At 37.1% G+C, this 14,105-nt stretch overlaps 1 long non-coding RNA gene across 1 annotated transcript; it reads right to left on the reverse strand.

Moving 5' to 3' along the window:
• Nucleotides 1-816: 816 nt before the first annotated feature.
• LOC311597984 lies at nucleotides 817-12,933 on the reverse strand. Its single transcript, XR_014779422.1, has 4 exons — nucleotides 12,805-12,933; nucleotides 10,447-10,505; nucleotides 3,234-3,299; nucleotides 817-967 (listed from the first exon to the last, which is right to left on the reverse strand). It is a non-coding gene; the product is annotated as an uncharacterized lncRNA (long non-coding RNA).
• Between the last annotated feature and the right edge of the window lie 1,172 nt (nucleotides 12,934-14,105).

Consider the following 14,105-nt stretch of genomic DNA (forward strand, 5'->3'; position numbering starts at 1 on the left):
TATAATGTTTCTAAATACCTACTCGAGTTACTTTAAATGGATTCTATCAAATTTAATTACACCTCTTTATGTATTATGTAAAAATCAAATGTTAAATACTGTTCAGTTTCTGTGTAGAGTACTTGAAATTGATTTTCCACTGTACCTGCTAGAAGATCAGGTCTTAGAACAAGATCTACAATTATTGCACATTATGTGTATATATATGAAAATTTGTTCAAATTATAATATTTTTGATGTAGCTTATATTCTTTTTGTATTTTCATCTGTTAGTTGTTTTCAGATACATTTTCTGCATATCCACTCTATATTCCTCCTGAATGTAGTATTTTATATGATAAAACTATTGTGGGTTATTGCACTTTGAATATTATTAAAAATGTATGTTTATTAAATAAATGTATATGTGTTTATTACCTTTGTTTTTTTGTTTAATATAGGAGGAAAATAAATATGTAGTAGTCAGTAAACCTCTCCATGGCCATGTAGCTAGACATTTACCTAGGTAGGAGACTACTAGGCTATCAGACTCCTTCTTCCCTTCTCTTCATTATGTATCCAAATGACAGCAGTAAATTGTTCTGTAATCTCTCCACACTTCAGAGTGTAACACATTGTAGTCGTCCAAAGGATGATGATGATGATAGTAATAAAATAATAATAATAATAATAATAATAATAATAATAATAATAATAAAATATGCTAGCTGTTGAATCAACTTTTTTATATATTAGTTTCTTTTCTGTCGTTTTGATAGAACACTCTGACAAAAGACAGCTTTGAGGAGAATGGATTTATTTTTGTTTACAGCCCACAGAGGACGCAGTCCATCATGACACACATGGTCTCAAAAGCGTGGGGCCAGCCAGGAAGCAGTGAGTTGATTTTTAATACTTGGTTTAATGAGCTTGAGAGGTCGGTCCTGTATGATGGCAACAACATTTCATGGGCCGGATTCTGGAGTAACTACAAAAAAAAAAAAAAAAAAAAAAAAAAAAAAAAAAAAGATCCAGTTAAGAACTAGTGCATATGCATAACTTCACTGCTCTTTATTCTTTACCCTGGATATAACGAGACTAGATGCTGAATGTTCTCAGGGAATGAATTCCCTCCAGTGATGCATTGTAAAATGAAATTGTAACCCAAATGAATCCTTTCTTCTTAAGTTACATGTAAAAGTTTTGGTTCTGCCAGACAAAATCAGAATTACTCTCTGGGCTACCTCTCCCACAGAGAAGGTCTGGCTCACTGTGCGCTTTGCTGTGTGTGTGTGTGTGTGTGTGTGTGTGTGTGTGTGTGTGTGTGTGTGTATGTGTGTGTGTGTGTGTGTGTGTGTGTCCATATGTGTATGTGCATGTGTTCATGCATGCATGTCTGTGTATGCATGTGTGCCTGCATGCATGTGTGTGCAGACAAGTGGGTGTTTTCATACTTTGGTTTTCAATAAATCTTGGCTGCATGCTGAGACCTTGCTTTTTCATCATATATAATTAGCTAAGAAATAGAACTCACTCCTGCAAACTTCCATTCCCCCCACTAAGGCATAATCTGAATAATGAGGTAAAAATGTGAATTACTGAGCACTTTATTCTTTAAAATTTTCATGTATTTTTCTAACAAGAGTGTATATATATATATATTCCCACTTTCCAGTAGAGGGGCTTGGTTCTTTTTTAGCAATTGCTACAGCTCATGTTTTGTTTTGGTTTTTCTGATTGGTTGGCTGTTGGTTTAGGATTTGTTTTGCACTCAGAGTCTTGCTAGGTAGCCCTAACTGGCCTGGAATTTGCTAAGACTAGGCTGGCCTTGAAGTTACAGAGATCCACATGACTTTGTTTGTTGGTATTAAAGGTGAGCTTCACTATAGGAGACTGTATACAGCTTTTGATAGCAGCAGTCAATATGTATAACTTATACTTGGAGGTCAGGATCAATCATAGCCACTAGAAAATTAAGTAGTTTTTTGCCTATTGATTAAGAAACATCTGCAGTCAAAATTCAATGAATGCAAAGTTCCACTTTGCAGTTTCCACTTTAATGAAATTGTTGGAACTTTCTGTGGAAACATTTAACCCATTCTGGTAAGGGCTCACTCTTAGCTTGAAGACAGCTGTCTTCTCTCTTTGTCCTCAACTTTCTTTCACATAAAAACACAAGAAATCTTATATCATTTATTATATGACGCTAACCAAATTTGATCAGGGCCCGGTATTACATCTTTTAACTTCTATAAAAGTGCATCTCCATGTACCAGCACACAACAGGGACATATGCTCAACCATGTTCATAGCAGCCTTATTCATAATAGCCAGAACATGGAAACAGCCTATGTGTCCCTCAGTAGAAGAAAGGATAAAGAAACTGTGGTACATTTACACTATGGAATACTACTCAGCTGTTAAAACCAAGGAATTACTGAAAATTGTGGACAAATGGATTGAACTAGAAATGATCATAATGAGTGAGTTAACCCAGAAGCAGAAAGACTCATATGATATATACTCACTTATATCTGGACACTAGCCCAAGGGGCATGTCCCAAGAAAGTCTTCACTCACCAGAAAAGTGGGACATAAGGGAAGACATCTTATTTGGACTCTAGGTGAAAGAATTATGGGAGATTTGGGAAATAGAAGGATCAAGAGGGTGCTAGAAACCTACAAGAAGAACACTATGACAGGCAGATCTGGACCCAGGGGTTCTGCTCAAGCTATGGCACTAACCAAGGACAGCACGTGCAGTAAACATCAAACCACTACCCACATCCAACCAATGGACAGGACATTCTCCACAGTTAATAGGAAAGTGTGGACTGACTGTCATATGAACTCTAGTGTCCCATTTTTTTTTACCACATCTCCTTGATGTGGAGGCCTGGTGGCACTCAGAAGAAGGAGAGCAGGCTACCAAAAAGTCTTGATACCCTAGGATCATATACAGGAGGAGGAGGTTCCCTTCAGTCACAGTCATAGGGGAGGGTAATAGGGTGAAAGCGGGAGGGAAGAAGGAATGGGATAACAATTGAGATGTAATATGAATATTATCAATAAAAAAAGAAAGGAATAAAAAGAAGTGCATCTCCAGAGGCAATATTGAAAGTTATACATTAATACATGAATTTAAGCTCTAGACAGCAATAGCACTGAATACTGTGTCCACTGCCAAATTAATATAGTCCAGAATTAATTTTCTGCAAAAGACCAGAATAGTAAGTGACACATTTTGTAAGTACCTGGAAAGGAGTTTGGTGGGGCAGGTATTAAAGGCAACAATACAGATCCATGTTTAGAATAACCACCTATAAAAATAAGAAGTAAAAAAATTATGTATTTTCTCTAATGCAAGCACTCCAATAGAATCAACCAACTTCATGCAGTTTTTCTTCCAGTGGTTAATATTGTGAACTCATACATCTAGTTCATTTAATATGTTACTATTCTGTTATGTTTTAGAAAACCAAGCAAATTCTGTTAGAAACAAATATGAAATATAGAACATCTAAGAGAATTCATAACAAAACAATTGACCTGACACAAGCATGATCCGTTTTACTACTATCCCACACCTTAATTAAATATCCACTCTCACAAAGTTTTCATATTTTCATTCCTACAAATTAATATTTCTGTTAGAGTGGATCATAACCTTTTTTCCCCAAGATAGTTTATCTATGTAGACTTGGCTGTCCTGGACTTGCTTCATAGACCAGACTGGCCTCAAAGTCATGGAGATCTGCTTGCCTCTGACTCTTGAGTGCTGGGATTAAAGGCACATGCTACCACATCCCGGCTTGGGGCATAACTTTAATAGGTGACATTTTGTGACTCATTTTTATTAACTAGCAGGAACTGATATAAACTCTGGGAGTACCAGGGAGGTATGGCTGATTCCCTGGGTGCATAAACAGTATCTCACAAGATAACAGCCCAGAATTCCTGAGAGTCTACTCAGTGTACAAGGTTTCTATGTAGTGTCCTCGAACCCTCCTGCTCCTTCAATCCCTCCCCCAACCCTTCTATGACACTCTCTGAGCTCCTGCTATTGTTTGTCTGCTGGTCTCTGCATCTGTTTTTATCAGCTGCTGGATGAGAGCTCTCAGAAGACCTGCTTCTGTCTGAAAGCATGGCAAAGTATCATTAATAGTGTGGCTGGAGCTAGAAAATATCACCCTGAGTGAGGTAACCCAGATGCAGTGTCTTCAAAATTCACTCTGGTTTCACTGATGCAATGGATATTGTTCTACATCAAGTAATGTTGGGAGCATAGCATCATGGATAATGAGAACCAATTTGTATACAACAAAATTTATCTGAAGTGGATTATGGGAATGAGTGCTAAATCATGAAGTAAGATGTATCACCTCTTCTCTTAGGTGTTTACTTAGTCTTTCTAATGTTCCTATCTTTATGTTATTAAATTTCTTGTAAAAATTCATATGAAGTAATTATGTCATTGTCTGTGTATAATGATAAAAATAGAGTAAGGAGAATTTATCTAAGCAATATTGATTAATGAGAAATGAGAAAAATGAGAATTCCATTTCAAGCATATAAGAGGCATGTCATACTGTCAAAGTATAGCATAATGAATTAAAACATTACATCTTATTTTATATATGATTGTATTACTATTTGAATCTATACATATCTAACAGAAGTTAATATTATATTTGAATTATTATTTACTATAAAATAGGATGAAACTATGCATAAAGTCTCTGATAACATAACATTTTATAAAATTAAAGGTATTTATGCACTTAGTTTATAAGGATGTGTTATTCATAAAAGTAAGATGTTATACTGATGGAGTCACAAGTTTAAATTTAGGTAATAGATAATTTATCCTAATCAAAATCCACAAGAGTTATTTTTAAAGACCTCTCTATCATTCATCTCATCAGATTCTCTCAGGTATTCATGTTGTGAATTCCTTTCTGCCAGGTAAATTGATTAACAGACAAAAACATCAGCCTTAAATGTGTTTTCAAGATTATCTTTAGAAAGAATGTTTTGCACGTGTGCTGATGAGACTATTTTCTTAAAGCAACAGTTTTCCTTAAGAATCTGAGAGCAGTGTATTTAAACGCAGGATTGAAATGAAGAATTCATGTAGTAACATATGCTGTGTGCAGTTAAATTTGTTAAATTGCATAGAAGACTCAACTTGATTTATATTTTTCTGGAAATTGGAATATAACGGCCTAAAATATTTGAAACTGCAGTAAGAAAATTCTGAGAGCTTGAGATAGTTAAAAACACACACATACACACACATTCAAATACACAAACACATTAGAGTATTCTATTATTAAGAACTTCAAGAAACATGTCTGTCTTACCCAACATAACAGTTGTTATCATTAGAATCACATGAAGTAAATAGCCCTAACTACAGCAGTTCCTCTGGCATAGTACCCAGAAAATTACAACAGACAGAATATTGGATTCCAGGGCCTAAAATACTGTAAAATCTCCAAACTGATTCTTAAGAATTGGTTTCAAAAACAGGCTTTGAACAAGCACTTTATGTGTGAAGGTCACTTGTCTACAATACAAAGAAGACTTTTTTCCTAAACTTTTTTTTCTTTTTTTTCTCCTTTATTAATTTATTCTTGTTACATCTCAATGGTTATTCCATCCCTTGGATCCTCCGATTCTTCCCTCCCTCCCAATTTCCCCTTATTCCCCTCCCCTATGACTGTTCCTGAGGGGGATTACCTCCCCCTGTATATGTTCATAGGGTATCAAGTCTCTTCTTGGTAACCTGCTGTCCTTCCTCTGAGTGCCATCAGGTCTCCCCCTCCAGGGGACATGGTCAAAGGTGAGGCACCAGAGTATGTGAGAAAGTAATATCCCACTCTCCACTCTACTGTGGAGAGTGTTCTGTCCATTGGCTAGATCTGGGTAGGGGTTTAAGGTTTACCGCCTGTACTGTCCTTGGCTGGTGCCTTAGTTTGAGCGGGACCCCTGGGCCCAAATCTGCCTACCATAATGTTCTACTTGTAGGCTTCTAGGACCTTCTGGATCCTTCTACTTTGCCATTCTCCCATGCTTCTCTCATCTAGAGTCCCACTAGAATGTCCTCCCCTCTGTCTCAGTTTCCTGGTAAGTGAAGGCTTTCGTGGGACATGCCCCTTGGGCTAATATGCAGATATAAGTGAGTATATACCATTTGAGTCTTTCTGCCTCTGGGTCAACTCACTCACTATGATCATTTCTAGCTCAATCCATTTATCCATAAATTTCGGGAATTCCTTGTTTTTAATAGCTGAGTAGTATTCCATAGTGTATATGTACCACAGTTTCTTTATCCATTCTTCTACTGATGGATACTTAGGCTGTTTCCATGTTCTGGCTATTATGAATAAGGCTGCTATGAACATGGTTGAGCAAATTTTCTTGTTGTGTGCTGGAGCATCTTCTGGGTATATTCCAAGGAGTGGAATAGCTGAGTCTTGAGGAAGGCCTATTCTCATTTTTCTGAGATAGCACCAGATAGATTTCCAAAGTGGCTGTACTAGTTTGCATTCCCACCAGCAATGAAGGAGTGTTCCTCTCTCCCCACATCCTCGCCAGCATGTGGTGTCGCTTGAATTTTTAAAAAACTTACTCACTTTACTTTACAGTCATTTCCTCCTGGTTCTGCTCTCCTCGTTTCCTCCCTTCTCCCCCTTGCGATTCTCCTCAGAACTGGAGAGCCCTTCTTCCCTACCAACTGACCCTAACCTATCAAGTCTTATCAGGACTGCCTGCATCCTCTTCCTCTGTGGCCTGATAAGGAACCCCGCCAGGGGAAAGTGATAAAAAAACAGGCAACAGAGCCCATGGCAGGGACAGTCCCTGCTCCCTGTAATAGAGAACCCCTATGGAAATTGAGCTGCCTATCCAATACGTCTGAGTAGAGAGCCTAGACCCTCTCTATGCATGGTCCCTATTTGGTGCATCCATCTCTGCTGACCCTTTTGAGCCTAGATTTTTTAGCTCTGTTGGTCTTCTCTGGGTCTTCTATTCCCCCCCACACACCCCATTTATCCATAGGACTTCCTGAGCTCTGCCCAAAGTTTGGCTGGGAGACTCAGCTTCTGCTTTGTTCATCTGCTGGGTAGAATCTTAAACTTTTTAAGGCTTCTGAAATATTCTTGCTGATGAATCAAACTTTTCAAGTTTTTATACATCCTATAGTTACTATCATACATGTTAAATTGATTTAGAAAACTCTGCAAAACACCATCACATTGTATCTATTCAAAATGATAAAGCATTATAGCACTCGCATAAAGAAATAAAAGTGAGTTATTTTGATTGCAAATCATTAGACAGAGTTAACATGTGGAGAAAGATTGCATTAGCTTTTATTACAACGACAAGTGAAATAAGTATCTGGAGAAGGAATTCAATTGAGACTTGCTAAGCGTGCAAGGGGCGATTATACAGCATAGAACCCAATTTTCTGTCCAGTTACTTTCTAGGAAACAGCTTTAGTTGTTAAATTTCAGCAGTGACACTTTCAGGATTAAATTCTGACTGTTCTTGCTGCTGCTGAAGCAAGGAAAGAAAAATCTAAGATGAAAGAGCATTGAAAAAAAATATATCTGAAGATTCAAAACAAATACCCACTAATGAGAGAAAACATATGATGCTTATCTTTTAGCATGTGGATCACCACACTCAAAAGTGATTGCTTCCTGTTTCAAATGTTCATTTTTATTAACGTCAAAATAAAATTCCATTGTACAAATAAACCACATTTTTGAATATCCATTCCTCAGTTGGTGGACAGTGAGACTATTTCATTTCCTGACTTTTGTGAATAGAGCTGCAAGGAACATGGATAACAAGTATCTCTATGCTGAGATATATAGTCCTTTCAGTTGTAAGAGTGGTATGGGTAGATTATATGGTAGAACTCTTTCTAGCTATTTGACAAAACGCCAGATGTTTTCATGCCTACCAGTAGAGTACTCCTCTCCATTTCATATCCATGCTAACATTTGTGTTTGTTTTATATTTACTCTGGAGTAACATGAATTCTCAAAGTATTTTTAATTTATTTAGTTTAATATCTGGTTCCCAGAAAGCTAAGGATGTTTAATATTTTTAAAATGATTCTCAATAGGATGTCCTCCCCTCTGTCCCAGTTTCCTGGTAAGTGAAGACTTTCATGGGACATGCCCCTTGGGCTAGTATGCAGATCTAGCCAATGGACAGGAAATTCTTCACAGTTGAGTGGAGAGTAGGGTATGACTTTCACATGCACTCTGGTGCCTTGTATTTGACCATGTCCCCTGGATGGGGAGACCTGGTGGCACTCAGAGGAAGGACAGCAGGTTACCAAGAAGAGACTTGATACCCTATGAGCATATAAAGGGGGAGGAAGTCCCCCTCAGGAACAGTCATAGGGGAGGGGAATAAGGGGAAAATGGGAGGGAGGGAAGAATGGGAGGATACAAGGGATTGGATAACCATTGACATGTAATAAGAATAAATTAATTTAAAAAAATAAAAATGATTCTCAGCCATTTGTAGTATACTTTTTAGACTTATTTGTTTATTTAGCTCATGTCTCATTTTATTTATTTATTTAGAGTTCTGTGTATTAGTAGTTTATTTATTTATTTAACCATGTAATCATTTATTGTGATTCAATACATTTTGACACTGGAAAGACCTCATGTCTCATTTTAAAAATTATTTTATTTTATTGAGGTATATTTGCATCATTTTCATGTTTCTCTCCCCTCCTAAAAATCCTGCCATACCCCACTCCTTATTCTCTTTCAAATTCATGCTCTCTTTTATTATTAGTTGTTGTTACACACATACATGCATATATATTTCTAAGTATATAAAAACAACCTACTTCATCTGTATTATGTTACTTACATTCATGCTTTCAGGCTTACTTCTTTGGTTTTGGATAATCAATCAGTATGCTCTTTCCTAGGGTAGACTATTTTACCCTCTTGGCACTTCTTTGTTGTGTGTAGTTATACCAACATTATCTCTATGTATTTCTAAGTATTTGTCCTTATAAGAATATATAAGTGTAGTTTCCACACATCACCAATGAAACTGCTCTTTGCAACAGATTATGACCATTATAGGATACTGCAAAAATCAAAATGCAGAGTTCTAGAGTGAATATCAAAAGAATTCTAGCACCTCAAGCTTAGGAATTATTGGGAAAAAGAGGTATGAGGTAACAAGAGCCAGTGGATCAGGGAGCTTGCTATGAAATTGGTCTCCTAGAAATGTCAGAAACTATACCCTCAAATTTCCACCAGCAAGATGCCTAATCATGAGCTAAAGAAGAACAGCAGTAGTAAACATGCTAAGTGAATGTGGAAAGCCCATGAAGCCATGGCTATACCCCATATTCTAGGTGGATTGCTAATTTTCTTGATACTTAATTGTTTTTAGTTCTTTGTATGTTCTAGATAGTAACCGTCTGTCAGAAGTGTAGCTAGTGAATAGCATTGCCTTTTAGTTAGGATTTGTAGAGGTCAGATAATTGGTATGGAACTGTAGCAGGAGCTCTATCAATGGAGATGAAATAGAACTCAGTGACCTAAGGAAATAATGGAGATAAAGTTTTAAAGGGAAATAATGGAAAGGGAATGGTTAGATTAGATAGGAGTGAGGATTGACAAGCAGGGTGGAAGAAGAAATATGGGGAGGAATAAATAACTGTAAAGGCAGTTTAAAACATCACATGGAAACTTTTACTATAGAAGCTTTTTAAAATATTTATATGCTGTACTACCTGATTTTATTTCAACTAGACACAAGCTAGAGTCACCAGAGATAATGGAGCCTCAGTTGAGACACTGCCTTCATAAGATATAGCTGTGAGACATTATTTTAAAATTTGTCATCAATGGGAGAGGACCCAGCCCATTGTAGGTGGTGCCATCCCTGAGCTGGTGGTCCTGCTTTCTATACAAAAGCAGGCTGGGTGAGCTACGTGAAGTAAGCCAGCAAGCAGCACTCACCTGTAGCCTCTGCATCAACTCCTGTCTCCCAGTTCCTACTTTGCTTGTTTCCGTCCTAATTTCCTTTAGTGATGAACAACAATGTGAGAAAGTGTAAGGTGAATAAACTCTTTCCTCAACTAGGTGTTTCTTGATGATGGTGTTTCATTACAGCAATAGAAACACTCAGCCACATGCATGTATATAAGAAGAGCTAAAATTGAGTTTGTCTGCAACAGGGCAACAATGCTTCTATTAGACACCACAAGCTAACAAAGATTTAAAACTCCAGGTCCAGGAATGGGTTACTTTTTTTGGAGTCACTGACCTGTGAAATTTCATAGCCTCATAAACATTATAGGCAAATGCTGAATCTATTAGTGACCATCTAGTATGTTGAAAAAAAACCACTACAGCTGAGGAGACCACAAACATAAGACATTACACATGGAGAAATCACACAGGCACTTACCTGGAAGATATATCTCTATCATCTAGCTTTTATAGTTATAGAAGGTGTTATCCTTGCTACTGGAAGAGAAGAAAGCATTTATCAGTCTTACTCAACTATGATCTCTGAGAAGTACGACAGTAACCTGCTTCAAAAGAAATGCTCACTGGTATAATAGTAACATGTACATCATAGGAATATCCAACCATTTTATGAATATATTTAAGGGTTGTCCCATAAGATTAAAACCATACCTGGCATTGTTATTGTGGTCAAGAACTGTATTCTTAGACTTCCTATTGAGACAGCCATTGTTGGACTAGCTGGACTACAGCCATAAGCCACTCTAAAACTTCCATATAAATAATAAATATAATAATAATTATTATTATATAAATATAATATAATACTATAAGGATGAATTTTTTTAAGTATCAGGAACTTGCTTTCCATTTGGTGGATACCTGCAGTTACTGAAGTTTTCTCTAGTTACAAAGCTTTTGGTACAAGCTGATAGTACTGAAAGCCTATTATCTGAACTATCTCTGAAATGCATTAAGACAAATGAATTTAGGTATTCTAATTCATCACTTGTGAGAAACAAGAAATTTAGTGAATCTATATATAAGCCTTTTGATACTTTCTGGAAAGAATAATGATGCTTGGTAATTGATCAGAGCATATCTAGATAAGTTGACAAAAGAATAAGCTTTGTGATAAATTTAACTAATTTCTAACATCTCAGTTTATTTATGGTAAGAAAGGACAACAACAAATTCAGTAATAAAATAGGTGACCTCTAGATTCTAAATGTGCTCTGCAAGAGAATATTCTCTTCAGTAGCCAACAAATTCAAATTATGGAAAATCATATCAAAGCCTCATTATAAGATGGACTAAATTACATAAAATATTTGAGTACCTGACTTCAAGAATACTAGTAGTTAAAGTAAAGGCATGAATTCCTAAAGAATGGGATCCTATAACTTGGAGTGCGGTGACCCTACTTGAACCCTCACATTTTCAAGGTTTTATCCTGCCTGAGGAAGTAGTTTCTCAGCATAGATGTATCCCCATCACCAGAAATATTGCCTTTTCTGCCTTTGCCTGAGAAAAAGAATCCTTCATTCTCTGATAAAACATCAGTGCTTTCCCCTTAAGAAATGCCAGGAAAGACAGTATTGTGTCTCCAGGTCAACCAATATTTGCCTCTGGACCTATAATCAGACTTCAGGTGTTCTAGAGAGGAGATAGTGAGTGTAGTTCATATGAAAATAGTCTATTTCAATAAAGAAATTAATGTGTTTGCTAATTCCTTCAAGTAGACGTCTAGAGAATATATGTGGAAATGGGTTTCAACGGTGTGGGATAATCGTAGAAGGCTCATAGAACTGAACAAGGACTGAGTGTTTGAAATGGGCCCACTGAGTGGAGATTCTAAGTTTAATATGGAAGCTCACACAGTTTTACAAGGTGGCAAAAGTGTGTTTGAATGATTGGCTTGTGGAACAATAGCCTAATGAATAAGAGTCAGAGATGCGGTAGTGGATGTAAAATGCTTTTGTTTTGATTCCAAGTGTGGGAAGAGAAACAGATGTGTGTAAGACTCTGCAGTGTTTTCCCACTAAAAACAGACTCATCAAAGAACAGTTGATATTTGTCCACTAGAAGAGGAACTGCCTCTTTCTGGTAGGGGCAGGTTCTTTGCCAACCTATAAACATCCTAGTATGGATGCATTTCTTATTGTTTGGCTGACCATCACTTAATTTTGAGACAGTCCTAGAGAGAACCACTCGAGAGAACACTTTGAGGTTCCAGGTTCTGGCTGCTGCTATGGGTTCCAGATGTTATAGTTGCAGTCACCTTTTGCTTAACTGCTGGTTTGCTGTTTAGGGCTGTCTGGAATCCTGCTGACTATGCCATGGAATCACTCTAAGGAATTGAGTCTAAAAACTTCTACTTCTCCTGCTCCTATTAACCTCTTTTCTCTCCTATGTATGGCAGGTAAGTTGAAAGGGAGGTATAAGCATTAAAGGTCCCTAAATAAAGTCGTTTGAAGAAGCTCAAAGCCCACAAGATGCCTGATATCTTTTGACTTAGCATTGATAAAGGGATTATAAGCCTCAGAGAAATTGAAACCCTAGTGAGTATGTTCTGTAAAATCTAGTGGCAAGGCCAAGCAGACATGCCCTTCACTAATCATATAAGATACAAAATGGTGAGAGAGGCTCCAACATATTTGAAGAGTTTCGTTCTTTTACCTTTGTCCTTTTACCTTTGCTAGACTCTAGGGTCAGAGATGCTCAGTTGGATGAACTAAGTGCAATAGGTTCAATTAGGATCTGAGGTAACATGAGGCATTTGCCAACATTGAATTACCAAGGTAATGTGATCATAGTTTTCACAACAGGAAGCATAGGTAACTCACTATCTATCCATAAAGGCCTGACCTGTAATGGGCCTAAATCGTTTTTGTGATGGTATGACTTTTGGTACTGGCTAATCAGTCATGTTGTTTTCAGGTATTTTGAAACTGTATAAGCAGAAAAAACCCTCCAAAAAAAATGAAAGAAAGACTATATAAGATCTTGGTAAGAAGGAATCTAGACTGGTGAACCAATTCTCAGACATGAGCCAGTTTGCAGACCCAAACCCCCTGAATGAAAGGAAAATCAGATTTGCATTTCCCTGATGATTAAGGAGGTTGAGCATTTCTTTAAGTGTTTCTCAGCCATTTGATATTCCTCTGTTGAGAATTCTCTGTTTAGTTCCATGCCCCATTTCTCGATTGGGTTATTTGGTTTGGTGGTATTTAATTTCTTGAGTTCTTTATATATTTTGGATATTAGACCTTTGTCAGATGTGGGGTTGGTGAAGATCTTTTCCCAGTCTGTAGGCTGTTGCTTTGTTCTCTTTACCGTGTCACCTGCCTTACAGAAGCTTCTCAGCCTCATGAGGTCCCATTTATTAATTGTTGACATTAATGCCTGGGCTGTTGGTGTTCTGTTCAGGAAGTTGTCTCCTGTGCCAATATGTTCCAGGCTCTTCCCCACTTTTTCTTCTAAGTGATTTAGTGTCTCTGGTTTTATATTGATGTCTTTAATCCACTTGGATTTGAGTTTTGTACAAGGTGACAAATATGGGTCCAGTTGCATTTTTTTACACATAGACATCCAGTTAGACCAGCACCATTTGTTGAAGATGCTATCCCTTTTCCATCGAATGGATTTGGCTTCTTTGTCAAAAATCAAATGCCCATATGTGTGTGGATTCATATCTGGGTCTTCGATTCGATTCCACTGATCAACCGGCCTGTTGCTGTGCCAGTACCATGCTGTTTTAATTACTATTGCTTTATAGTACAGTTTGAGATCAGGTATGGAGACTCCTCCAGAGCACCTTTTATTGTACAAGATTGTTTTAGCTATTCTGAGTTTTTTGTTTTTCCATATGAAGTTCAGAATTGAACTTTCAATGTCTTTAAAAAATTGTGTAGGTATTTTGATAGGGATTGCATTGAATCTGTAGATTGCTTTTGGTAGGATGGCCATTTTTATTATGTTAATTCTCCCTATCCATGAGCAAGGTAGATCCTTCCATCTTCTCATGTCATCTTCAATCTCTTTCTTTAGGGTTTTGAAATTTTTTTCAGACAGGTCCTTCACTTGCTTAGTAAGAGT

Source organism: Acomys minous, assembly GCF_964271855.1.
Source record: "Acomys minous genome assembly, chromosome: 5".
Classification (NCBI taxonomy): Eukaryota; Metazoa; Chordata; class Mammalia; order Rodentia; family Muridae; genus Acomys; species Acomys minous.